The sequence below is a fragment of the Mchenga conophoros genome, linkage group LG13 (genome assembly GCF_057382185.1).
Source record: "Mchenga conophoros isolate Kocher_MC1m ecotype Shallow Benthic linkage group LG13, M_conophoros_male_GT1.1, whole genome shotgun sequence".
Lineage (NCBI taxonomy): Eukaryota > Metazoa > Chordata > Actinopteri > Cichliformes > Cichlidae > Mchenga > Mchenga conophoros.
In genome coordinates, this window is record NC_140538.1 from 15,558,021 (window position 1) to 15,583,205 (window position 25,185).

Sequence of the window (25,185 nt, forward strand, 5' to 3'; positions counted from 1 at the left end):
AAGTGTAATTTTTTTTAATAATGATTTCAGACTTTCAGTAAAGACTCGTAATAAGTTCTCTCAATATTTCCATCTACATGCACCATTTCAGGAATAGTGTACCCTGTTTGCAAATAAGTCAATGAAACTTACATTACGCTGTATCTTCTCACATTAACAACACTTTACTATTGAATTTCCATTTCCTTCCATATACTGATGGTAAGTATCATTCCGAAAATCATTAGCAGCAATTACGTTGGAGTAATATCTCTTATATATTATTCAATAGTGGTGAAAAAGATGGAGTCCTACTGTATTGGCACTGCGCGTTTGGGTGAATATTTTAAGTATCCACACTGACAGCAAGTTTCAATTCTGTCAACAATTTTTTTTTTAAATTTTATAATGATTACCTTTTAATATGCGGTGTTGCTCCTTTTCATTCTTCATGGACAGATTTAGATTTTTGCATAGGTTTATCTACCGGTACCCAGGACAGTAAGCTACAGGCTGTGTTAGTACTCCACTCACAACGGAGGTGCTTTCCCTCTCTACTATATCCCCCTTTAGATTAGAAATGTAATTTGAGGAGATGAATGTATTCTATTCCAGTTTGCTGTGATCAGGAGTACTGCTGTGCGGAAAACAGCATTGCTTCACGATTATTGAATTTTTATGGCCAGGTAATTAATTGCAGATTCCCTGTTTTGTTCTATTTCTTCCTCTCTGACATTTTAATTTCGACAAAAAGCCACGGTCTCCACACGGCCCTTCTCTGGAGATCCTAATAGCCCATAAAACACGATGACTTATAGATATGGCGAGACTTCACTTCGCCAATGATTGTTTGAAACCTTGCTGATCACACAGAATTTAGTCCCCCTCTTGCTTCCTCCCTACCGCCATATCATCCCTGCCTTTCCTTTCCAACCTCCTGAATTCATTTCTTGTCAATTAAACTGCAGCTACAGTGTCCCATCTGAAGAATAGGAATCTATCAACTTGTCATCGACTGGGAATTCATTATTGGATGCGGCCTGGTAACTTTTCAAAAGCGGCGTTCGGGCCATTATTCCTTAAAGACGATTGTCATTACTTGACCAGGCAGGAGGGTGTCCTTGGCGTGCATTGCAAGCACTGCATTTAAGGGCAGGGGGGAATCAATCGTAGCGAAGGGTGACAGATGCCATATCTCAAGGCAGACAGGTCTGAATGCTTATATCAAATCAGATTCCTTTGCTAGCACAAGGAACATTAGTTACCCCAGTGTCAGGAGCACATGTAGGCCACAGTAAGGCATCCAGAAGGAGAAAGGGGATGGGGGAAGGCAGTGTGTTATTTTATGCAGCTTGGCTAAAATGTCCTGAGAAATTGATGAGAAGCATAATACTATTTTTGCATAGTAAAAGCATATTTAATGCCTTGGCTTTTGCAATTTGTGTTTTATTCATTTATTTTTACATTTGGTAGCTAGAATAGGCTTGCAAATTGAAAAATCTTTCATAATAAATTGGCAAAATACTGCATGCTATAATGCAAATTCAGCAAGCTTACACTAAGACTATGGCTCATTACATTAGGCTCTGAACAGACTGTATTAGCATATAACAAAAATCTCCCTTTAAAAGTAAGATGCAGAAGAAAGGTTGATATGAATAAGTCTAGTGCTCGACTGAAACACTAATCTTCTCTGTGTTCCCCTCTACTTTAATATACTGTATGTCCACAGGATATCTATCCAGCAGTGTTTATTTATCATCTCTCCTTTACTTCCTTTCTTCTTTCTGCTGTCCCCCTGTCATGGTGCTTCTTTCTGCTGTGTAAGCACAAGTCTGCACAACATATCACTCGTGAAGCATACCCCCTCCTAACCTTCAAGAGTTCTCTCTGTACAGTCTCCACGGCTCTGTAATGGCTGATGCAGTTACCATATTTCAGTCCTAATTGGGTCGAAGCTACAGAGCCAATTTGGGATGGTAGTTTGGAAGAGAGTTCCTCTGCGACATTGTTAGGCATTGGGATGTCTTCTGTGTTGCCAGGTGTAGAGTGTAATTGCCACTGAATGAAAAGAGCACCTCAGAAGTGGAGGGCCGCTGTGGTTTGTTGAAGGTATGACGGTACTTTATCCACAACAGTGTTTTCCTCTGTTTTTGCTCAATAAGTCAATACAGAGAAGATGGGATTGGGTGACTTGTCTTGTTTATATCTTTTAGGTTTGTTTTTGAGGAGATCTGTTGCCCTGAGCGAACATTGTGTGTTGCGTGAACTCATCGACATGACGTATTGCTTACCAAGCGCCCACTGTATTTCCTGCCTTCATCTTATTTTCTTCCGTGAAGCAAATGCGCCATCTCGTCCGTGAAGCATTGCTCTGAGATGAAGACGTGTCTCACTGTCTGACCTTACATGCCGCTGCTCAGAGCCAGGATCTATGGCAGCCATTTTCTCTCTAGTCAGTCATGAAGAAGCAAGAGATGTAAATGTCAGTCTGTGTCTCCTTAACACTCAATAAAGGGCTGGGATTGGCCCCTCCGCTCCGCCAGTCGATTGGCCATCTAATGAGGAGAGGCCTTACCATAACTCTAAAAGATTCACTACTGTTTGTGTTTCACCAGAGGCCCTAGCACAGTAATAATTCCAAGTGGATAAATGTTTTCCCGATAACAAGCTGAAATAACCTGTCGGACTGAAGTTGATGTAGACAAGAAGAATCACACAATTAGCGATCAGTGGGGATTTATCCTAGAAGCAGGAGACAGAAGGCAGAAGGAGCTTAGTCCTTTTCTCTGTCTGGCAAATATCAAGGCTACCTCGATCAGATGCGCTTCTTCTTCCGTATTTCCGCGGCCCGAGCGTCATCAGTCACCGGCTCTACCTTTGTAACGGCGCTCTGTGTTTTTACCTCTAAATGCCCCCTCACACTAGCATTTAGCTTGTTAATGTAATTGAAGTCACTCCGAGGGAAGGTGTTATGGATGACGCTCTTGCAATGAGACAATGCTCTCTAATCTCCGTTTATCTAGAGGCTACTTCCCACCTTGAAAAACAGAGGGAGCGAGGAAATCCATTTAGATTTGTTGAAAAGATAATAGTAAAGAAGGTTTTTAAATTAAAGACATCCGTTATTTCAATTTATGTTAATGACTCCACAAGCACATTTTGAACTGCAAAACGCTCTGCTGTGTATCCGTGTATTATAAAATTTGATTTTGTTTGTTAATTGGCACTTTCTCTGCTATAATTTCAAATAAAGGGCTTATTTAAGTATCCTAAAAAGACGGGGATTACATTATGTCAGACTATTATGCCTCTCTTCTTCTTATAATGTTGTACGGGACTTTAAGGTTGATTAATAACAAGCAATTTTGCCATAAAGAGGTAGGACTACTGTAGCTATTGTAATTAACCTTTAAGTGTGATGGACTTTACCGTATATTTCCCATTTCTATTACTGACCCACATATATCACGCAGGAACATGCAGCTCTTCCTTGCGTGCACGGCCTCTCAGGAGCCTCGGCACACACTTTGTGCCCGATGACATCATATCCCCACGGGTATGTGAATTATCTTGTTTTCGCCAGGTCTTTTATATGTATTTTCTCTGCTGTTCTCGCACAAATGTATCATTTAAACCATTAGCAGCACCTAGCTCTTTCATTAGAATGAACTATATCATCCCCTCCCCAGAGGGACCCGCAAGCCATCGGACTGTGAGAATACATTTTACTGAGTAGGAATATTGAAGGCAGCAACATGCCTAGGTAAAGTATTACTTAATTTATACTGCTAATGTATAACATTGATTCTCTGTGGGGAAAATAAAGGACAACATATTTTCAGAGCCCACATCATTAAGGTTTAATAATTTAGACCCAGTTAGCGTGATAATAAATATACTGGGGGAACTTAAGTGAGGGTTTTGGTGATGAATACAATTAGAAAACGTTGCACTTACATAGAAGAGTAATATGAATGGGGTGTAGAAATTAATTGGAGTAGGAGCAATGGTGTGGCCTGCGGTGTTTCACAGGAGGGATAAAAAACAGCCTATTTTTCCAGGAGCCCTTTCCAGAATACTAACTATCTGCTGCACGCTGGGTTTCCTTATCGATATCTACATACCTAACAAATGCCTGGCTTAAAAAAAGGAAGCTGCTTCTTTTCTTTTTCAAATGCTGGTTTGCACTTTGAAATGAAAAGACAGATATAATGTGCATTTGGAGAACCTCATTTTGTTGTTGTTTTGACATATGGCTTTACATCAGGTTCCAGTACATCATTAGCTGGGGGATAACAGGATAACAGCTACTGCTTTGTATACAGACATGGTATTAATTCATACAGTATGTATTAGCAGGACTGCGGTAGGTCTTTAGAGTAGTGAAGATTAAGGTGAAATATCACATTTAAACATGTGTTTTTTGAAAAATTGTCAACACTATCCCAGACAGTCAACATCTGGACGCAAAATGTTTTGTCACTTATTCAAGAAAAGAAATGTTTACCACACTAAAAACACTATGTCCAAATGAACAGATTCAACTTTCTGGGATTTCCTTAACTGGATGATTGAGCTTACATCAAGACTCTATTCCTGTGTCTTTTAAGAGGTTCTGATTAAATGATTTATTGTAAAGATCTTTTTGTGTGTGTCTATTTTTAGCTCATCCAGCTGAAGGAATGATGAGCTCATGCAATGCCAAGGTGTCTGTCATCCATCAGTCCATCCACAATTGACAAGAATGTCTTCCTGCAGTATTGGGATCTTTATCTAGATTGGTGCTCAAGGTCAAAGTCATTCTGTGGGTACTTTAAAATTTTCACAGTCACACTCTTTACAGTTTAGCCAAATACTTGCTCCTGATATACTAAAAAAAAATCATGAAATTTGAAATGATGTGATAGCGTCACGTGTAGCATACCACTTTTCCCATGTTAGATGGACATGATCACGATATGGTTCTCTTTGTTGATATCCACAAAGGTATGCTAACTTTAGTGATATGATTGATCCTGTGAAATGCTGATGCATTCAGATACTCCTGAACTGATCTTGTAGTCATAGTACTACCGAACATTTTAATTTGGTAGTATACAAGCTGGATTTGTACTGGATATAAGGTCTCGGTGGATTTCACTTCTCATAACTTTGTGCAGTACCGTCATCCAAAGACAAGAAAACTTATCACTTTGTTCTTGTACCTTAGGCATTAGTATAACCTGTGAATTATGAAAAACTGTGATCCTGAAGAGCTACTGCGTCACTCATGTACATTTATTCATTTATTCCTTTTTGCAAAATTTCATATTCACACTCACAACATATAATGGTGGGAAAGGAAGATGTGAAGTGACATCTAAAACACCTTTGTATGTGCAGTTATTATCTTAATTGGAGCTTACCTCTGCTTTACTGTGGCTCATTTACCAACTGGGTCACAGGCTCACTTTGTTATATGTATATAATATTAGTAATTAGGTGTCTTTAAAATATATATCTGAAATCAGAATATCTCGTATGATTTCCCAGCCATTCATTTCTTGCACTAGCAATTTTTTTTTATTCATAATAAGTATATCTGATGATTGCTTTCTTTAATACCTGGTTGAGGACAGTGGTGCTTTGGTTAGAACTGTATTGGTCCTGGGTGTGAGGGTCTGGGTACTCCAGCTTCCTCCTACAGTCCAAGGACATGAATGGTTAAGGGTTATAGGCTATAGGTATGAATGTTTGTGATAAACTGCCATCCACCTCTGCACCCCACAACCCTGAATATTATAAGTAGAAGAAAATGGATGGATGGAATAACTAATTATTATTTAGTGGATACTATGTCACAGAATAGCAGAAAGGTCGTATGATTGTTTCCTGTGGCTCACGTTAGCATATTCAGATGTGAGGTTTGGGTTTTTGTTTTTTGGTTTTTGGTTTTTTGTCTAGTCATGTCAAAGTATGTTGATCTTTTTCTTCTAAAAATGATCTGAAACAAGGCATATTGCCAAATTTACTGGGCAACTGATCATTGTAGCTATAGAGCACATTCTTAGCTGTGGAGCATGGCAGACAGACACAGTTGGTGACTAACTAGTGAAAAATCTGACAGCTTAAAAGGAGCAATTGTATTGGAGAGCTGGTAGAGAGCAAAAACTGTGTTTAAAATTGGAGTTACATTTGCTTGGAAACATGACTGCTTTATAGAAATGTCACATTTGTGTTTACGCTGTCTCCATGTGCCTTGGGAAAAAGTCATTGCATGTTTAAAATGGTATGTAAAAAGTTGAATAATATTGGAAATGTTATTTTTTTAATGCAAAAAACTGAAAAAACAAGGACTGGACATGGATTGCTTATTTTACAGTATGCACTTACATAGCAATGCTAATGTACATGAACTTTAGTGGTTCCTAATAAGGAATTTAAAAAATTAATATAAAGTAAACTTTTTGACAGAAACTTTTAATGTCTTTTTTTCCTTTTTTGTGACCTCAAATATGTGAGGTACTGTTACACCACAAGTGAAAAAGTCACGTCACACATCCAACTATGTCCATCTTCTGTGAGAGGTTTAAGTTCTAGATATAAAATGTTGAACTGCCTTTATGTTATCCAAGCCACTATTAACCTTAGTATTTAAAACAAAGACGATTAGTGCTTACTATAAAATGATATATTCAGTTTGACTTTAACAGGTGCCTAAGGCTGCATAGCTGCCGCTGAAATTATTAGTTTACACACTGTCTTGGCAAATAAGCCTTTCCAAGGAGACTGAGCTCTGAGATGTATGCATTTTGTAACATTGATAATGCCCCAGCCAAAGACCTTGCTGTTCTGAAAAAAAGATGGAGAGCTTGCAGGTTTTCTGAAAAGCTTTTCCACATCTAGTTTTTACACCCCACCGAAAGATTAATAGTATGCCGCCCTTGAAAAATGAAAATCAAAGGTATCAAAAAGCTCCTAGGGATTACAGCCAGGGAGTCTGATATCAAGCCCAGTTTACGCTTTATGATGTCATTTTCTTTTTATGAAGGAGGCAGGGGGTGAAAGCTCAAGACAGATATGGGTTCCAGGTTTGGGGGTAATCTCCCATATACCACAGTGCATAAATCTGCTCCATTGATCTCTGGAATCATGCTTCTATTGACAAGAGCTAGTCTCTCTTTTTGAAAAGTGATAACTGTGCAGGGCAGTCCCACTAAACATTTATGGATGTCATTCCTGCCTTGGTCTGGGCCCCTGCTCTGTAATAGCTTTTAGTGTCATGTAACACTCTTACGTGTGAGTGAATGCACAAATGTGTCTGAGACCCTGCTGAGTATGTTTACGCTTGCCGTTAATCATTGTCCGAGCCAGCTGGCTTTAGCCGCTGGGCAGGTGGGCCTGTCAGGTTGGCAGCCTCAATCATGCATTACTGAAACCGGAGCCCAAAGGGATGGCCATGCCCCTGGTGTCTCTCAAGCCCTGTGTCAACTGGTGCTTTCCACGCGCTATTTTGACTGATATTTTAGATAACAGTAGAGTTTGTTGAACTTGCTCAAGAGCGGTAATTAAATCCTAATAAACTGACAGATAAAATCAAAATGGAAGACCTAATGTTTTTACTTTGTCTCTGGTTACGTAACAGTGAAACATTACATTAGTTGGATTAACTCTATAGCTCATGGAAGCAGATATGGTGTTTGAATGGCCTTGAATCTCTGAGTGCTGTTATTCCAAGCTATAGTCTATGATTTTTTTTCTATGATTTTATTTTATTATCATCAGTCGTCAAGAAAAGATTTTACTTTAAAAAAAAAAAGGAGTTTGAGCAAAGGTAAACAAAGAACAGGACAACAGTGAACTCCCAGAGCCGGTGCAGCAAACTGCATAGCACAGCGACCTGCTGTCTACTGCAGGTTTGTTGCATGCATTTAATTTAATTTAGCTGAATGACTGGTGTTTCTGTAGTTACAAAGAGTAAAGGACAATGAGCACAGTGTAGTAAAGTGTATGTTGACTGACTTAAAATGTATTATTATTATTATTAATATCATTAATCTTCTCTGGTATGCTTGTAAGCGGTGTCATTTTATTAGAAATCAAATGGCTCATCTGGCTTTCTGCCATTAAGTCTGTGAGTAGTGCCAGCTGCCAGGACTTTTATCTGCTCATCTCCTACTAGCGTCGTGTCTTCTTTAAATGACTGAACGTCTTCATGCTGACCTGTCTGCCACACTGGATTTGATTCGATGAAGCAGATTAACGGAGCTGCTGAAAGCATGAAAAATGTGACGACACTCTTAAATGATTTTTTTTTTGACACTTTGGGAGGTACGCTCATTTGTTTCCATGTTGAGAGTGAAATTAGAAGATTGATTGAACGGATATGAGAGATATTCTCATCTCACCATCTAATCTTCTCAGCAAGAAAGCAAATTAGCATCTTTCCCCAAAAAAATATTGAGCTGTTTTCTTTTTCTTAAACCAAGCGATCACTTTGCAAACTTGCATCCGCTGCTTCACTTTTAGGCGTAGTTGTGCGCATAGCTTACTGCAACATTAAAACCTCATCATTGCGTTTTTGTGAGCACTTGTGAAATTAGTAATTAAAGTCAGCTGTGAATTAGCAGCTCGACTGTACTGAGTGCTTGGTAGTTTATAAACAGCTTGAAAACAAACTAGCTTGGCCTTTCTTGAGTTTCACACGGCCATCAAACTGTCAAGGCTGGGATCAGGCATCTACCCTTAAGTGTCTCTTCTTCACCCCTTGCTGTGCCAGTAAATTCTCTAAAGAGCAAAGGCTTCTTTGCTGTAATCTTTTAGCATTACAATGACAGCTATCATCACTCTCCCCTTTCTCTCAGCTTACATGCATGTATTAGCTGCTCTTGCAAATCTTTAGGATCTTTAAGCCATATATATTAAACAGTTAGGGGTGATGTGTCACTTGAGGGGAAATTATGGTTCTGCTGAGGCAGCTTGTTGGTGGTCTGTTGGCATCTACAGACGGACAGCCTACTTGCAGAGAACGTCTGTTGTCAGATGGGGGCAGTGTCAAAAATACAACTAGTCTGTGAGCTGCTCTTGCTTCTGTGCTTGTTGGTCCATCAGCCAGCCACAACTGCAATCCTGTATTTTAAGCATTACCTATTCTGTAATGATGCACGTCGGAGAACAGTATGAATACATACTAGTGGACCACCTATTTCTCGGGCCTGAGAAATAGGTCTTCCTTCATCCTTAGTTCAACATACTGCTTTATAATTCATAAGAATGATAACTCCCCATGTTCTTCTTGAATGTTATCCCCTGTGCCCAGTTTCTCTGAGAAACTTGCAGTGAAACTTGTGATCCTGTGTAACGAGAGTTGAGGGTGCCACAAGAAATGGCCGTCATAAAATAAGGTGCTGTAGATTATATTGACAGCAAACACACATGCACTTTGCACACATGCTGTATTCACTTCACTCACAGCTCTGTTTCCAGTCTTCTCTTTAGAGCCGCATTCCTGCGGGCAAGATTTATAAAAACACCAGTGACAACACATCCTGCTTGGTCTTTAAGAGCTACATAAGTGGTGCTGTGCTGAGGCCAGCTGGGTATTAATAGCTGGCATGGGAAAATTTAAATCATTGCGCTCTTACCAAAAATGTCATTCAATCCCTACCTCCACTTGTCAAGCTTGTCTTGAACTGTTCCGTAAATCAAGCCATATGATCTACCCCAGGAAATAGTCCAAATCCAAAGGCTCAGCAATTGCCAAATCAACTTATCAATCACACTCCATGACTATCAATGTGAGTTGGAGAGTAATTGGCTTTCTAAAAGACCCTGTGTCCTCCATGCTGTCCTCTATTTTGTAACTGGCATATACTGTACAATGTCCAGAGGTTTAATAAATGCCCTTTGTGTCAAAGTCATTCATTAGCTGCCATGTCCTGCTGTCCAGCTGGTCACAACTTGAGTGTTAAAAGAGACGTTAAGACCTATTTTGAGGATGACCTGAGGTTCAGTTGAGAGAAAGGGCAAAGCGTGAAGGAAAGGACTGGCATTGTGCAAACATGGTATCGCCATGCAACTAGTATGGCCTTAGCTGTAATTTATACAGCTGACGGTCATCCTGATACACCAAAGATATGGAAATTGAACGTGTATTCAGCATAAATCTGCAAGTTTGCATGATTTTATGACTCTAAACTGTGATGAGTCTATTTTAAGTAGAGCGGGAGATAGTTAGCAACCTATCAAGTTATCGAGTTACTTTGGTTAATAAATACAGCCGCTGAGAGATGTAGCCCATAAATATATTTTCTTTCTCTTTTTACTTCTTGTAATCTTTGTTATGACTTATGCTGTAGACTTTATGTGTTTTTAATGTCACAGTTATGGTCTTGCTGTAGGTGAATGAATGCTTAGGTCATTCAAACAGGGGTTGAAGAGGTAAGTTCTTGGGTTTTTGTTTTTTTTTTTTTGTCCCAAATGTGACGGGGTCTGTGGAAAATGAGAGGTCATTTAAAATGCAGTTAGCACTGATGACACCCACAGGAATTGTTTACCTAAATATGATTTAGTGATAAATGAACTCAAATTTGTCGTCATCCACCGCTCCATGTGTAAATCCTCTTGGCATCGCTACTGAAGCGGTCATGAGCATAGGAACGAATTCCCTTGCTGCCGTGTGAACATCTGCCGGGCCATTTAGTCAGCTAATAGATCCGACTGGAACGAGAGAGAGAGAGGAAAAGAGAGAGAGGAGGAGATGTGCAGGTGTTCCCAGCCAGAGCCAGAAGACATCAAACCAAAAGCCCAGGCCAAATCCACCAGAGCTCAAGCTGAATGACTCACAGCCTCTCGCAGATAATAAAACAAGCATAAAGTTTGCTTATGGTACAGGTGGGGGTATTGTGCACCATACTCAAGAGAGACCCGATAGAGGGAAAAAAGGTAATTGGGTGCATATGGGAGGAGGTAAATGAAAGAATTTTGAGACTATCTCCGTGGAATACCTAATGGGGACAGGACAGAAAAGGAAATTAAAAATTATTCGAAGCAGATGGACTGTTCTTTGAGTTTTTCTGGGAAATTTATTAGTGCTGTGAAAGAAATGTGTCTGTTTATTTTGTACTGCCACGAAATGAATGGCCTGCTGAGTTGTGCTTGTGTTAGTTTATGACTGCCTGGCCATTACTCATAATTTAGAATGCATTTGTTATCGATTCATGATTTACTGTGATTTATTGGTGCTTGTCAGTTTTCATTCACAACCCCACCACTTTTATTTCAGCGGCAGGCCCAGAGTTTATGAAAAATATAAACAAAGTTGGGTGATATGCGGATACTGTTTCATTTGTACCTTATTACATAACAGCCTTGGCTCGATTCAAATAGTGCCTCACTGTAATTCATTTGTTCCTGTTACTTCCTGATTGCCAACAACAATAAAGTAAAAAGTTGTACGATACAGTATCAGTCAAGAAACACTTAGTAATGGAAATGTTGATGTGAAAATGTCAAAACGCCTCCAAGTTCAGACGCTGTTTAAAGTTCAGTGTGGTCAGGTAGGAACATAATATTAACAGTTGATCAGGAACAGCAGTAAAGTATTATGCATATGTCCCAGGAGGATTTGTTAGGAAGCTGTTTTGCTCCTCTAGCAAGCATCATTAAACCTACTGGCTCTGGACTTCTGGGAACATAAAGGTTGGCACTAGTATTAACTCAACATATGGTTCAGATTTGGAAGAAATATCTCAAGATTAAAAGTCTCCAAATATGTACAAGAAGGTCAGCTCAATCTGTTGCACCTGCATACGTTTTGTTGTAAATTTCGGCCTACTTATAGGTTAACCTTTAATTTCACAAACATGGATGTTGGAACAGGATTTCCATCATATTGACTGCCGTCTCAATTCTGATTTGTTCCCCGTGAAGAACAAACACTGCCATTGATACAAAGCAGCTGATACCAGGCTCAGCCAGTATCATCAATCACCGGCAGAGCCAGCAGTTTCATACTTACAGTTTATAGAAAGGTAAATTGTAGATAAATGTGTGCCAAAGTTTGCCATCTGCAGACAAGGAAAATAATAAATGCTCCAAATGTGGCACTTGCACCATTTTTCTTTAGTGGGGTTTTTTTTTTTTTTTTTTTTTTCTGTAGGTCTTTTGGTTTGTATATTTTACATTTCAAGCTTGAAAAATATTTTGTTAACTGACTCATACAGCCTGCTTATACAATTTTCAGAGGGCTGTGCACCTAATAAAAGCTTGCTGTTTCATACTGTTTACGTCAAAGAAGTCAAGTAAGATGAATTATTATAAATGTTGATTTTGTCATTTTGCAAATTCTGAGTTTTTGTTTTTGGATTTAAATGCCTTTAACACAAGTAGTCATTTGATACTTACTTGCAGTGGGTTATTCTTTGCCATTTTTTCCTAAATGAGTGAAGTTGCTTGGCAGTCATGATAATAGTTGATTGAATTCCCTAAATTCTGCTAAGCAAAGGTCTATCAGTGCTTCCTCTCCTGTGTTCTTATTTATAGGACACAGTGGAGTATTTGCCAAAGGAAACATGAACTATGCTATATTTGTACAATAACAGTAACATGTTTTGAACATTGAACTGAAGGCATGGAAGCTATGAATATTATTCTAATGATATAAAATCTGCTTTTTTTGATGATGTGTCGCCTTGTGTAGCACTTTCTACAGGGATTAGAAAAGTGTTCTGTAAGTGGAGGTTAATAGTTATTCTAACTGTAGAGAGAAACTTTAATGTTACTATTAATTAGTTTTACTTAAGTCATAGATGATAAAGACCTTTAAAGAAGACCAGGTTTTAAATAAGAAGAGAAAATATGAATGGGAAGCAGTCTGAGTAATCATTTTCAGTGTGACCGTCAGTTCTACTTTCACGTTTAATTCTAGCATTGTTAGTGAATCAGTGTTTTTGGTGGCTTTGTCCATGTTTTACCACCTGCATCATCGTCTCTCAGCACCATGGTTATCCATGTGCCTTCGATTATCCTTCACCTCTTTTGTTAACCTTTGTGACAAGTATTCAGCTGCAACCTTTGCTAGGCACAATAATACAACTTATTAGTTCAGGAAGTTTGGTGGCACCTCTAAATTTCAGCCTGGCCAAAGCTGTTATAAAACAGAATAATTCAAAACCGTCACACAGGTGCGCACAACTTTTAAAAGCCGCAAAACGATTAAGAGACATTAGCTTTATTTTTTAGCTAGCAGGTGATATAGCTCTGAAATATAGAGACCTACAAAACATATTGTAGAGGATATTGAAAACCAAACCTACATGACAGCAGTTTGAAGTTTAACCCCACAGATATTCAGGAAGTGGTTTCCTCACATTCTGCCTCTAATGCACCCACTGGAGTAGACATGCCCACTCAGTATAATAGTTGCAGCAAATTTCAAAAACCATCCCAGAAGTGGCTCTCTGCTAGGTCTGTTTTTTCCTGCAAACTGCACAGAACAGATGATTATGTCAGGAAGTCAGACACAGAATCCAGCCTGTGTTCAAAAGAAATCTGGTGCAGATTAAACACCACTTGGCTTGTAGTCTTGAGTGCTTTGACTGGTCACTAAGACTAGAAAACCTCCATATAAATGCAGCTCTATGATTTGAAGGTGACAGAGCAAAAATGCATCACCGACATGTCGCGAGACACCCACGACTGGTGCATTTGCAAACTTAGAACTTCTACTCTTAGCAAATATTCCTACATTTCTACGTGTGCTGATCTGAACGGCTACTTCCTTTCAGCAAGGTGCCGCAGATCTTTAAGTGTGACACGGCTACTGTACATAAAATTCAATCGTCATTCATTGCATTATTTGTCTACATGCTTATGTTTCCTGCTGTGACATGTTAACACATCTAGTACGTGCAAGTACGTGCAACTTGCTTGATGTGTCTGTGTAACCTGGGAGCCTTATCCATAAACTACACTGCATCTAAAAATGAAAGGATAAGAAACAGACAACCTCACTGTAAACTCAGCTCTGCAAGTTATGGTGAAGTTTGTGTCGAGTTACTAAGATAACAAGGCGCATACTCTGAGCTATTGCTTACATCTATAATTCTGGGTGAGTTGTGAACTAAAAGCAATGTGTATACACCTTTCTTAGCACCAGATGTACTGTTGGCGGTATCAGACCCTAAAGAACTTTTCATTTCTTCATAGATTAAAAACACACACACACACATAAGAAAACAAGAGGAATACAGAGATGTCTCAGCCTGAATCATTCACCTCCTCTTCATATGTGCCCCTCTGAGCTGCAGGCCGAGGAGGGAGATATGTTGTGAGAATTGTGAGAACAAAAACAATTCTCACCTTTAGATAAACAAGAGGCATCACCGAGGCCTGCTCCCTTCCCGCTGTGTTGAGCAAGCAGTTCCATCCAAGACAACCAGGAATTCACCCAACAGTGGAGTTCACCCACTGTCAGTATAAATAAAAAAATAGATCAAATGAGTTCTGACAAAGAAGTGCACACTGGGATTTGATTTCTGTGGGCACGCATGAAAAATGGAATCAATAGAAAAATAATACAAAAATAAAAGAAACTAAGAAACCATAAACTTGTTTGCATAGTTTAAAAAAAGCTTTGTTTTCTTACCCCATAACAAAACCATCTGAGTATTTTTTTTTTCTTTTTGATGATGAGGCCCTAAATGTCGTGCAGACTAAAATAGATTTGCTCCTTGGAACAATTAATCTGACAATGGACTTCACTTGAAATGAAATTTTATTACAACCAAATTAATTTGGATAAAAGTAAGATGCAGCCCAGCGGTTTGACTCGTGTGATAATCTCTGAGAAGGCAGACATTCGCATCACTGGACTGTACCCGTTTCATGTGGATCTGAACCGAGCCGTACCTTTGAAGTCTCAGATCCACACAACTTACCGAATCAAACAAAATCCTTCCCGACAGCTCAAACGCCTTTCTGGATTTGTCTGAGGTTAACGACGCTCCGCGAGATGAAACATGGTAGAGGAAACAATTGCTTCATTAGCAAGTAGCAAAATAGATTCAAGAAGACCTCGTTCACGCAACTGAGAGGGAATTAATAGGCTCCACATTGCTGACTGAACTGAAGTAAATTAAGTTCATCGCTGACAAAATCATTTGATGGTAGAGCTGCTTCTCTCTGTTTTTATAGGTCCTTGGCATCGATGAAGCAAAGGGCAGTGAGTGTTATGTGCAGATTGACCCCCATTAGAATGTAAAAAGATAAAAATTTGTTTAATTGAGGGTAAAGCACTAGAGAGGTGTTAAATCAAAGCATAAATCTGATTGAACAGATGTAGATTTAGAGACAAAGACAGACTATGGTGACTCTGCAAGCCATTTATAATAATGCTGCATTTAGAACTAATCGCATGAGAGGTTTAGTGTGGAGCTGCCACAACATACAGGAAAGAAATGATAGATAGATAGATGTCAACTAGTGCAAGATGAGTGCATGCATATATTTTAATGTACAAGAGAAGACAACACTGAATGACTTGTCTATTAAATACTTTTCAGATCCTTGATATATCTTCCTTATTGATTTATTTTTTTTATTAACGTTATTAAACCCTTGTAACGTGGTGAAAGCTATCAACTCTACTGTAAACACATGCACAAGGTTCTTCTTCTGCTCCATGTCTGAGAAAGCAGCTGCTCAAGGTGTGTTTGCTGCTTCCAGCTGTCAGTATGTGTCATTTCACATAGGCCTCTGAGGTTTGTATTATTGAAACACACCTGCTGTTGCACCCAGTAAGAACATGTGACGACAGATGAACTAGGAACGAAACTACTCCCGTTCTTATTTTTGATATTTAAAAATGCATGTAATGTAAAAGGTGTTGCACTCAGTGATGAACCGAACAACAATCGTCATCTGTAATTGTTTTACCTCACAGCTGTTGGGGGGGGGGGGGGGGGGGGGGTGCAAAAGCTTTAGGCACTAAACACAAAACAAGTATCCTCCCAGAATGACACCTCTATGATGACATCAGAGTTCTGTAGGAGCCATAAGATCCACTGCAGGACTCTTTCCTCTTCTTGTCACTGAGAGTAGACTTCATGGCTGGTTACAGGAGGATTTCTTGAGCAATCCAATGCCTTCCCAGTGGCAATAAGAGTTGGATAAGAATCTAAACATCTCTCACATTTCTCACAGTACTCTTCATTTGACAGGTGGCAAGACGCTCAACTTAAAGTTAATGTCAGTGTTGATCCATATCTCTTAGATATATTGTATATAGATAAACATGAAACAGGTTCACCTTAAAAGCTGAAAAAGTCCATAATATGTCAGCACTGTAATGTGATAAGTCAACAACTCCAAAGGTAGTTGGCAAAAAGATTGAATCATTTTAGCAGAAGCAGGCTAAACCTGAGCTTAAAATACTTTGCAAACAGGATATAGACTGAAATGTAAGGATAGAGACGGTAGCCTTGTAGCCAACATTATTTGGTACAATGTTACTTGCATTAAGTTAGCTTAAATATTTATATAACATTAGCAAATGAAAAGATCTTAGCCTATGGAACATAACTGATTTCATGACAGCAATGGCCAGTTTTCTCAAAAAATGTAATCATACCCAACTTATCATCAAAATCTGGGCGGCGCTATTACAGCAAATGTTAAAATAAAACTCAAGCCTGTAGTGGAAACTTACTGGCCACAAAGTGTGGGTTTGGTGATTGCCCATGCATCTCTATTCACTCCCTAGCTAGCTATCTCACTAACTTAGACCTAGTAAAATGTAGGTATTACTTTCAACACAGCACATGTCTGAATTCATGCAGTACAATAATGCACACGCTTGCCACTGTGAGTTTGTGCATTTTGCAACTTTGTCAGTTTTAGAACAAACTCATGCTAGTAAAATAAAAAATGTTTAAAATTATGAACACTTTTTTTTCTACACACAGGACACAGAATGAACAGCAGGCCTTTGCACAGTACCAGTCCTTCTTGATAAACATCACAAAAGATATGATGAGCCCTCTCCAAAATCACCAAACTTTTCATGCATGCTAATTTTTTCCCAGTTCACTCTGCATTTTCAACTCTATTACAGATTTAATCATTTGTAAACTGACAGTTTAGAGTAAAGTCTTGGCTTCAGTGAAGTTGGAAACTATGACAGGAAGCTTAACCAGTAATTTGTACAACCTGAAATTTGACATGACATTACCAGGAGGTAAAATTAGCTTGGCATTCTGGCTCCATTATTTTGTAGGTATGTGTGAATGAAGCCATGAGGAACATTAACATAAAAGTGGACTGTCACAGGTAGATGATGCCCTGGAATGTCATTTTTCCTGTATTAAAAAAAAAGGATTTTCGATAGTAGATAGAGCTGCATGTGTAGAACGTGACAGTAAGTTCCCAAAGGAGGCTAAAATTCTAGTTACAGTATGTGTTCCCCACCCAACCCACTCACAAAGATGACCATTACCACCTGACTCTCCCACTCTCTTATAATGAATGAGCGGCATGCTTGAATTGAATTGGCATGTCAGCAGGAGAGCAAGGCTTAGCTGTTGTAATGGATGCCAACATACTTAACCCCACCATTTTAGACATTAGCTTCGACCACTGGAACTCCTTCTGGAAACACTTTTCGTATCCAGCTCGGCTCTTAGCCTCTCCCTCCAACGCTTGGCAGAGAGGGAGATCTCGTGATTATACCGGCTTTTGTTTTTATCCCCACCGTGCTTTTGGATTTCAAAGAAGTTCAAGATGTGGCAGACAGACAGAGAGATGGAGAGACAGAGCAAAGGTGCAAGAGAAAAGGAAGCAGAGGGGAGAAACAAGACTGAACTGAGAGGGTTATGTAGTCAGGATGGAATCTGTCACTCAGCTTATTGCATGCTGATGACTCAGGGTAGTTTCGGCTGTAAGCAGCTCCTGATTTATGGACAGTCGGTGAACTCCTGCGGCCAGAGAGGTAGGGAGGAGAGGGAGATCGCAGCGCTGCAACTGCAACGGGGCCTCCATTTTTTTCCCCAACAGGTCTGGTAGAGTGAGAGAGAATGAGTGAGAGAGAGAGAGTAGGCCCCGCATTTTTCCTCATGCCATACTGCTTTGCACGGCAATTAGCTGTGTCCTCATTTAGTTTGCCCTGTCCCAAAGGGTAATGAAAGTCATACATCATCTTCTGGGCCAGCTAATTATCCAGCTCAGTTGCAGGTAAGCTTTGTAACCATGAGAAGGCCCTGTCGCCAAGATATTTATTGCTCTTCCAATAAGGGGGTAAAAAAATACTCTCTTGAAAGGTTGCCTGTACCAAGCACCTTACATCCTTGACATACCTTTTTCACAAACGTGCTAGTCAAAGGGGAAATGTCTTCTTTCCACATAAATCATACGTACTGGTGCGGCAACAAAACGGTTGACCAGTGCGCTGCGCGAATGCTGGAAACCGGAGAACATAAACATTTTGAGGGTCAGCAGTCTGTGTTGATTTACATGTGGATGGCTAATGAAGGAAACACAAGTGAAATACTCCGCTAAGTAAAAGTTTGGCAAGGAGGCTGCGCCTGCTCCTGCTTTTTCAGTACCTATTGTTGAAAGACACGTATGTTTGGACAGTACCACTCAGCTCTGAAGGGCATTGCAGTTTCCTTGTCACACTAAGTATACTTATTTGGATAACAAACTGAGCATTTACACCTAATCTTGACTCACTGTTAATGAAGACAAAATGTTAAATCTTGTGGATCCTGATTTCACATGGGAATAATTATACTTGTTTATGTGATCAATTTTCTTCAGTTTAGTTTAAAAGCATTGGACAAATTGAAGTGTCCTCACTGCACGATGCAAAATGACCGGAAAAACTGGTTGGTTAATACAAAAAACTTACTGCATTTGTTCTATGCGATATCACATGTGCCAAATTGTTAATTGTGCAAATCACTACAATATCAGACAGAAGCTGTGGGTACATGGTGAGGAGATAGCATAGCGTGCACTGCCACCCTGGCTAAGGTGACATGGTAAAACTTGTGTGATACCCTGACATGTTTGTAGACTAGGCCCACATTTGCTGTCACCTACATATACCGATAGAGAATCTGTCTTGGTCTACTGATTGTGTGGCCCTCATTTCTTTCTGCCCCCACGCTATTATCTTTACCCCACCATCCTATCCGCTTTGAGCCTAGCAGCTAGTGCAGTCTGGGTATTGGAGTCTGGAGAGTGCGAGGTGAGAGCTGGAGGCAGAGAGGAGACTTATTGTCAAGGTTATGCCTCGGAAGATGATTGATGCCAGGCTGGGCTTTCCTGTCAGCCTGTCAGGAGGCAGGAATGTTTAATGTTCTCATTATTGGTTACGCTGTTGTGTATATTTCTCTGTCAGCGCCGCCGAGCCATCTGAACTGCCAAAGCACTTCAAAGGCCTGCAGGTCATTTATCTTCCCCTGACGCTCCCAATGCTCAGCCTCAGCTGAGTGCCAGTGATTTGTTATGACTTGAGAGCTGGCTGACAGACAGGTCCTCTGAAAGTAGGGGGGGGGGGGGGGGGGGGGCGAAAAAAGGGATCCTTTTTGTCACACTGTGAAAACATCAATGTTCCCGTAATGGGCTACAACTGTCAGCGGAGGCCAGCACCTGACAGTTGTGTGGCCTCACTAATTTGCAGTCCTGGTGACTTGCACTCTTCCCAGTTTGGATTCGGTTGTGGTGTCACACACAAACAGCCTGCCATCTGTTGTTCACCATTTCAGGAAAGGGCGGCAGAAAGAGGGAAGGATATGCTAATTGAAGCTGCTTCGTCATTTCAAATTAATCATTAAGACTACATATCCTTTCTTTCGAAGCCAAGCAATGAAGAGAAAAATAACTCTGTCTCGAACAAAGACAGGGAGGAAGACGTGGCTCGGAAACACTGTCCAGAACACGGGTGAAAAAAACAGAAAAACAGCAAAGAGAAGGCAGAGAAGAGAAGAGATAGAGGAAGGATGAAACGGGGAGGAGGGAGGTCTTAGAGAGGGGAAGAGATGAGGCAAGAGGGGAGGAACAGGAAGAGGTAAGGAAAAGGGGAGGTGCAGGGGTGGGGAGAAAGAGGGAAGAGAGGAAAATCAGATCTTTGTTTCCTTTCCCAGGCCATGACATGATTAATCGTTTTCTTCTGATCTAATTTTGGAACATGAAAAACAGCACATTTGTCTTGAAGAAAAATGATGTGCCGCACAGTGCAGATGGAAATTTCAGCCCTGAAAAAGATTAAAGTGAAATTCCACTCCTTAGACCTAATCATGAGTTGTAGATTATACTGTCGTCTTAACCAGATGGTGGGTTTGATTCCCCGGACCCTTCCTCATATTAATGAATGCTAGACTGTTATATTTGACTTTGGTAAGTGAAATGTCTATCAGGCCTAATGGACTGCCAGCCAAACTAACACACGCTCTACCTCTTTCTGCTCTTCCTGCATTTTTCATGGCTCAGACTGGTAGTCTATGTAGAACATTGTGCTTCCCCCATCCATTTCTCACAGTGTTGTCGCCCACCCGCCCGCCTGCTAAATATTTTCACACAGAGGGTGGAGAACAAGAACAAACTTGTGTCCACAGCTAATTTCCTCCCATAGGTTAGGGCCATAACTCTGGACTTACAAGCGTCACCTGGGGCAAGCGGGGACGGGAACTCGATAGTAATGTGATTAAGCTTCCAGTCAATATGACTGCATACACGGCAGTATGTTAACCAACCTAATTATGAGAGGGGTGATAAAAGGAGAAGAGTGGGTGGCCGGGCATTTCATCTCAGCACACATATCGTTGCCCTGTGGCACTGTCCTTTTCCAGCCAGACACACACACACACGCACATGTTTGCACACACACACATCGTTTACTTGCCACAGACAAACTGGGTTGCACAATTATAGTCGCAGCAAACTATCCACTGCAAACCTGGCTAATGTCTCTACTCTTACACTATTAGAAGAGAAATGGATGCATTTATTGCATAACTTCTTTTCGTGGCATTCCATTCCCATCAGTGTGCAATCATGACAGTGCACAGTAAGGTATTTATTAAGTAACGCTAATACTAATTCCGGTATGTGCGTGACTTTTTAAGCTAAACTGCAAAACAACTGACATCAGCTTTATTTAATGTTACTGTTCATTATTCTTGTCCTCCATCTGTTTACCTTAGGGGAATATTTCCAACTCGTGAAAATACAGAGACAAGTTTTGCGGGTTGTTTTGGCTCCTGGTGGAGTACTTGGAGGACTTTTCATCTTTTTTCATGCCTAAGCTAACTCTGCTTGCTTTGTGTCTCATAAGGTAAATCTCATATAATGCTGTCCACTTTCTGGCCCAGCTTAAGCTGTCCTGTCTGTTTCTGGACAGCCGGGACTGTAAAATCTGGTAGCTGATGAACTCTGGTGGCAGGCTGCCACTCTTTTCCTTCGCTAATATAGGAAATGCAAATGTTTGGAGGAAAATCTATGAAGAGGGAAAAGACCAGGGGGAACAAAGTGGGAGGGGGGGAGCAGCCTGCACAAAACTTTATTCATGAATATGTCAGGCGCAGACTCAAAACAACAGCCCTCTGAAACTTGGACACCATCACGAACCATGAACATGAACGGAGGGAGACAGAGAGAGCACAATGCCAATATGTCACACGCTAAATAGTTTTAAATTAGAGCCTGTATACGCCTGTTGGAGACTACATTCATCATACTCAGTGTTGGTCTGTTTCTTGCAACCCTGGCAGTAAGAGCTTCCACATGCCAGTGTCGGCGCTGGGGAGAAACAGAATCGGGTTATCAGCAGAAGTTTACTTGTCTTTAATCAGCCTGTAGCTAATTACCAGGCTTCCACACAGCGTGGCCGTAAGTCATTAATCATGCGGGGCGTCTGGGAGCTCTCAGCTTTGTCCTGGACCACTGCAGCGGACAGGAGCTCCCTTTTCCATGATGGAGCTCTTTCCTTCTCTCCCCGTCTCTCCCTCCGAGTGGCGATGCCTGCAGCAGCAATGGCGTAGCCCATTAGGGCTTAAATTACAGGCTTCGTCGTAGATACCTAAACAAAGGCCGTGTGTTGTACTTTCCACTTCCGTTCCTAGCAGCCTTTTCCATGTCTTCCTTACAAGAGATGACTTCAGAATTATTTAAACCAAACTTAAATGCGCACACACCAGATTGAGATGTCTGTGCTCGTTGGCGTTGTCAGTTAATAAGTCGGGGCTAGGGGATGATGTCAGTGTTTTACTGGCAAACTAGTTAGCTGGACTGACATCCTGTTCAGTCAAAAGTTGCCACAGAGGAAGTGCTGTGGTAATATTTCACTACGAAGTGAGGTGAGAAATAAAATTGTCATTTAGCCCGACCAGGTGATATTTCATTCTGTCTGCACCGCGACGCCCTCGCTCACCAGTGACTAAATGGGCCAAGGCTTTTTTTTCTTTTTCTTTTTTTTTTTTAATTAGAACACTGATGTCTCCACAAGGAACATCCATGGTGTTGTGAAAGTAGTTTTTGTTTTTTTTAAATCTGCAAGCCTTACAGCTTAAAGTTTGAGCTACGTAACAGTCAGAGACAGATCATTCTGTTCAAATGTTTCTAATGGCTTCATCTAAATCAGCCACCACCATGTGTAAAATAACAGGTCAACCGAGAAAGCGGGAGAAAGACAGAGAGAGAGAGGGAGCAGGGAGGATGTCTTATTCCATCACTGTGATCCTTTGGACAGCTCCATTCACCATTCTCCATCATTCTTTGACAGGGGATATTTCCTGTGACCCTTCTCTGTCTCCGTGCCACTAAAATTCCATGTTCAAATATACACATACAAGCGTCATTCCAGAAGGGAAAAAAACTTTAAAAAGAGCTGGAAACAGCAAAGTGAAGCTTTCAACTGCTTTTTATGCTGCATGGCAAACTCCTTTGGTTGGCTGAACATCTCCATCGAACAAAACATCCCTTTGTGCGCCTCAAAGGTCGACCTGCTCTTTCTCAAGAAGAGCACATACATGCAACATACAAAATATGTGGGGTTAAAAGTGTTTTTGTGTGTCTGCGTTTGTGTGTGAGTGTGCGTCGTGCTTGTCAGGAAATAAGAAATCTTGCCATCTTCTACTTCTTAGCTATTTGAGCACAAGGTTGTGAAGACAGACAGTGCGTCATGTAAAAGTAAAAGACTGGCATCAAATGAAAGATTGTTTAAAGTCAGAACTGCCAAAGCTTTATGCCCATCATTTATCTTATTACCAATAGATCAAATCCACTTCATGGCGGAGTCATAAAAATGTATGAGAATGTAAATGGCTGAGTGACCCATTCATCTTGTTTAAAGTGGCAAATGTAACATGCTTCTCATCCTGGGTGATAAACTCATACTTCTCTCTTTTATGAAGGATTCATTGTTGATGGTGAAACATCCTGAATTTCATTAAGGCAGTAGGTAGAGAGGCTCTGCCAACTCCTGCTGCAGTACAGTACGTGTAAATCACTCAAGCTGTCTACTGCTGACGATGGGCTAGTATGCAGTCTCTTGCAACAAAGTAAAATTTGACCTCAGCCATTGTATGGCTCACAATGCTGTATGCAAAAGCCAACCTGGATCCCTGCTATTTGCAAAACTACTTCACATTTAAAAAGAGAAACAAAATCTTAAAAAATGCCATTTTTAAGTCATGTGTTTTCTTCTATGTTGCTTCCTGAAAATAACATCAGTCACTCTGATTTCCTTGAATGAAGTAAAAAAAAAAATGTTCATATGAGTGACTCCCATTTGGCTTCCCCAGCCTGAAAAGTTGTATTTTAGAAAACCTCACTGGACCCAAAAAAAGAAAAAAAAATGCGATCATGCCACTAAAACTCAATATTTCTGCTGGACACAGTGAGTGGTGAGTGAATCAAAGGGCAGGTTTTTCCTTGAGTCCAAACCACCCTCCGACACATGCGCGTACACATTCAGGGTGTCGCATATACACAAATACGCGTACACGCATGCTCCTAGACAGAAACGTACACACATTAGTCGACAGGGCAGTACACTGAGGTGGTTTATGCTTCTTGTCAGTTAGAGGGCGTGATGAAGTAATGATTAATATGGGGGATGTTTGGAAATGTAAATCTGTGCTGCAGCACAAATAAACCAGGGGGGTTTCTAGGGATGATTAAATGGACATTTCACAGTTGATTGAGCATGCAAAAAGTCATCCATTTCCCCCTAACTCTGTAAACAGCAACGGCTGCCCCCTTTTCCTGTGAAGTATATGATGGTCGTTGTGGTTTTATATGCACACACAGGCCATTGAAGAGGAATGAGTGGCTCAATTTATATAACCACTGGGATCTCCTGATTAGGTAATTTATATGTAGGACAGGTTTATAACTGCTAACTCACCGTCATGTCCCGCAACAATTATTCCTGAAATCCGGCTGTAAAAGCAGACAGTAAATTCTGCATTTTTCTTTCGCTGTCATCGGGGCCCATAAGCAGAGATCTGATTTTCGATCAATCTTCTTTTATGAATGGAGGGCAATTACATCAAGAGAGTGAGACTTTCCAAATGTATCCAGGTAGTGAGAAGTGGTATGTATAGGGTCTATGTGAAGTTGCCCTTTGTGGCCTTGTTAAATCTAAAAAGCTTCCAATTTATAGTTTGTATCCTACAAAAAAAATTAGTCATCTTTGAAACAAAACTCATCTTCTGAGTTCTCCTGTATGTGTCAAAGAGACAGTTTAAAAAAATTAATTGAATCTTGAACTTGTGCTACTTCAGCTTTTACAGTACTGTGCAAAAGTCTTGAGTCACCCCTCTTTTCTTTATATTTTACTGTGAAAATGGAAATTGTGCAGCGATTTATTGAAACATGCAAACATACCTTTTTATTTTATTTTTTTGCAGTTTTTGCAGTCCTGTGCTGACTGTCTGTTATATGTCATATGTAGCACCATGGTCTTGGAGGAACATTGTCTTGTTTCACTGTGTACTGTACCACTGCACATGGTTGGAATGACAATAAAACCACTTGACTTGACTTGAATTGAAATAGAGTATATAAGGCAAAAATAGAGTTTATTTTTGGAAGCCTTTGTGTCATTTCTCCAAGTAGTCTTCAGGAAGCTGTTTTGTGGATGCTGACTATCTTTTATTTCATTCTCCATAAAGATGATCACACACTGGTTTTAATAATGTTGGGGTCCATCAGTGGGGAGGT

At 40.3% G+C, this 25,185-nt stretch overlaps 1 long non-coding RNA gene across 1 annotated transcript in view; it reads right to left on the bottom strand.

Annotated features, from left to right (window-relative positions):
- Window positions 1–2,300: 2,300 nt before the first annotated feature.
- Window positions 2,301–25,185, bottom strand: part of LOC146561018 (uncharacterized) — a 30,472-nt gene continuing 7,587 nt past the window's right edge. The window contains exons 3-4 of the long non-coding RNA XR_014888025.1: window positions 14,323–14,430; window positions 2,301–2,431 (exon numbers count right to left, since the gene is read on the bottom strand). This is a non-coding gene — a long non-coding RNA (uncharacterized LOC146561018). The remainder of the gene's footprint in view (window positions 2,432–14,322; window positions 14,431–25,185) is intronic.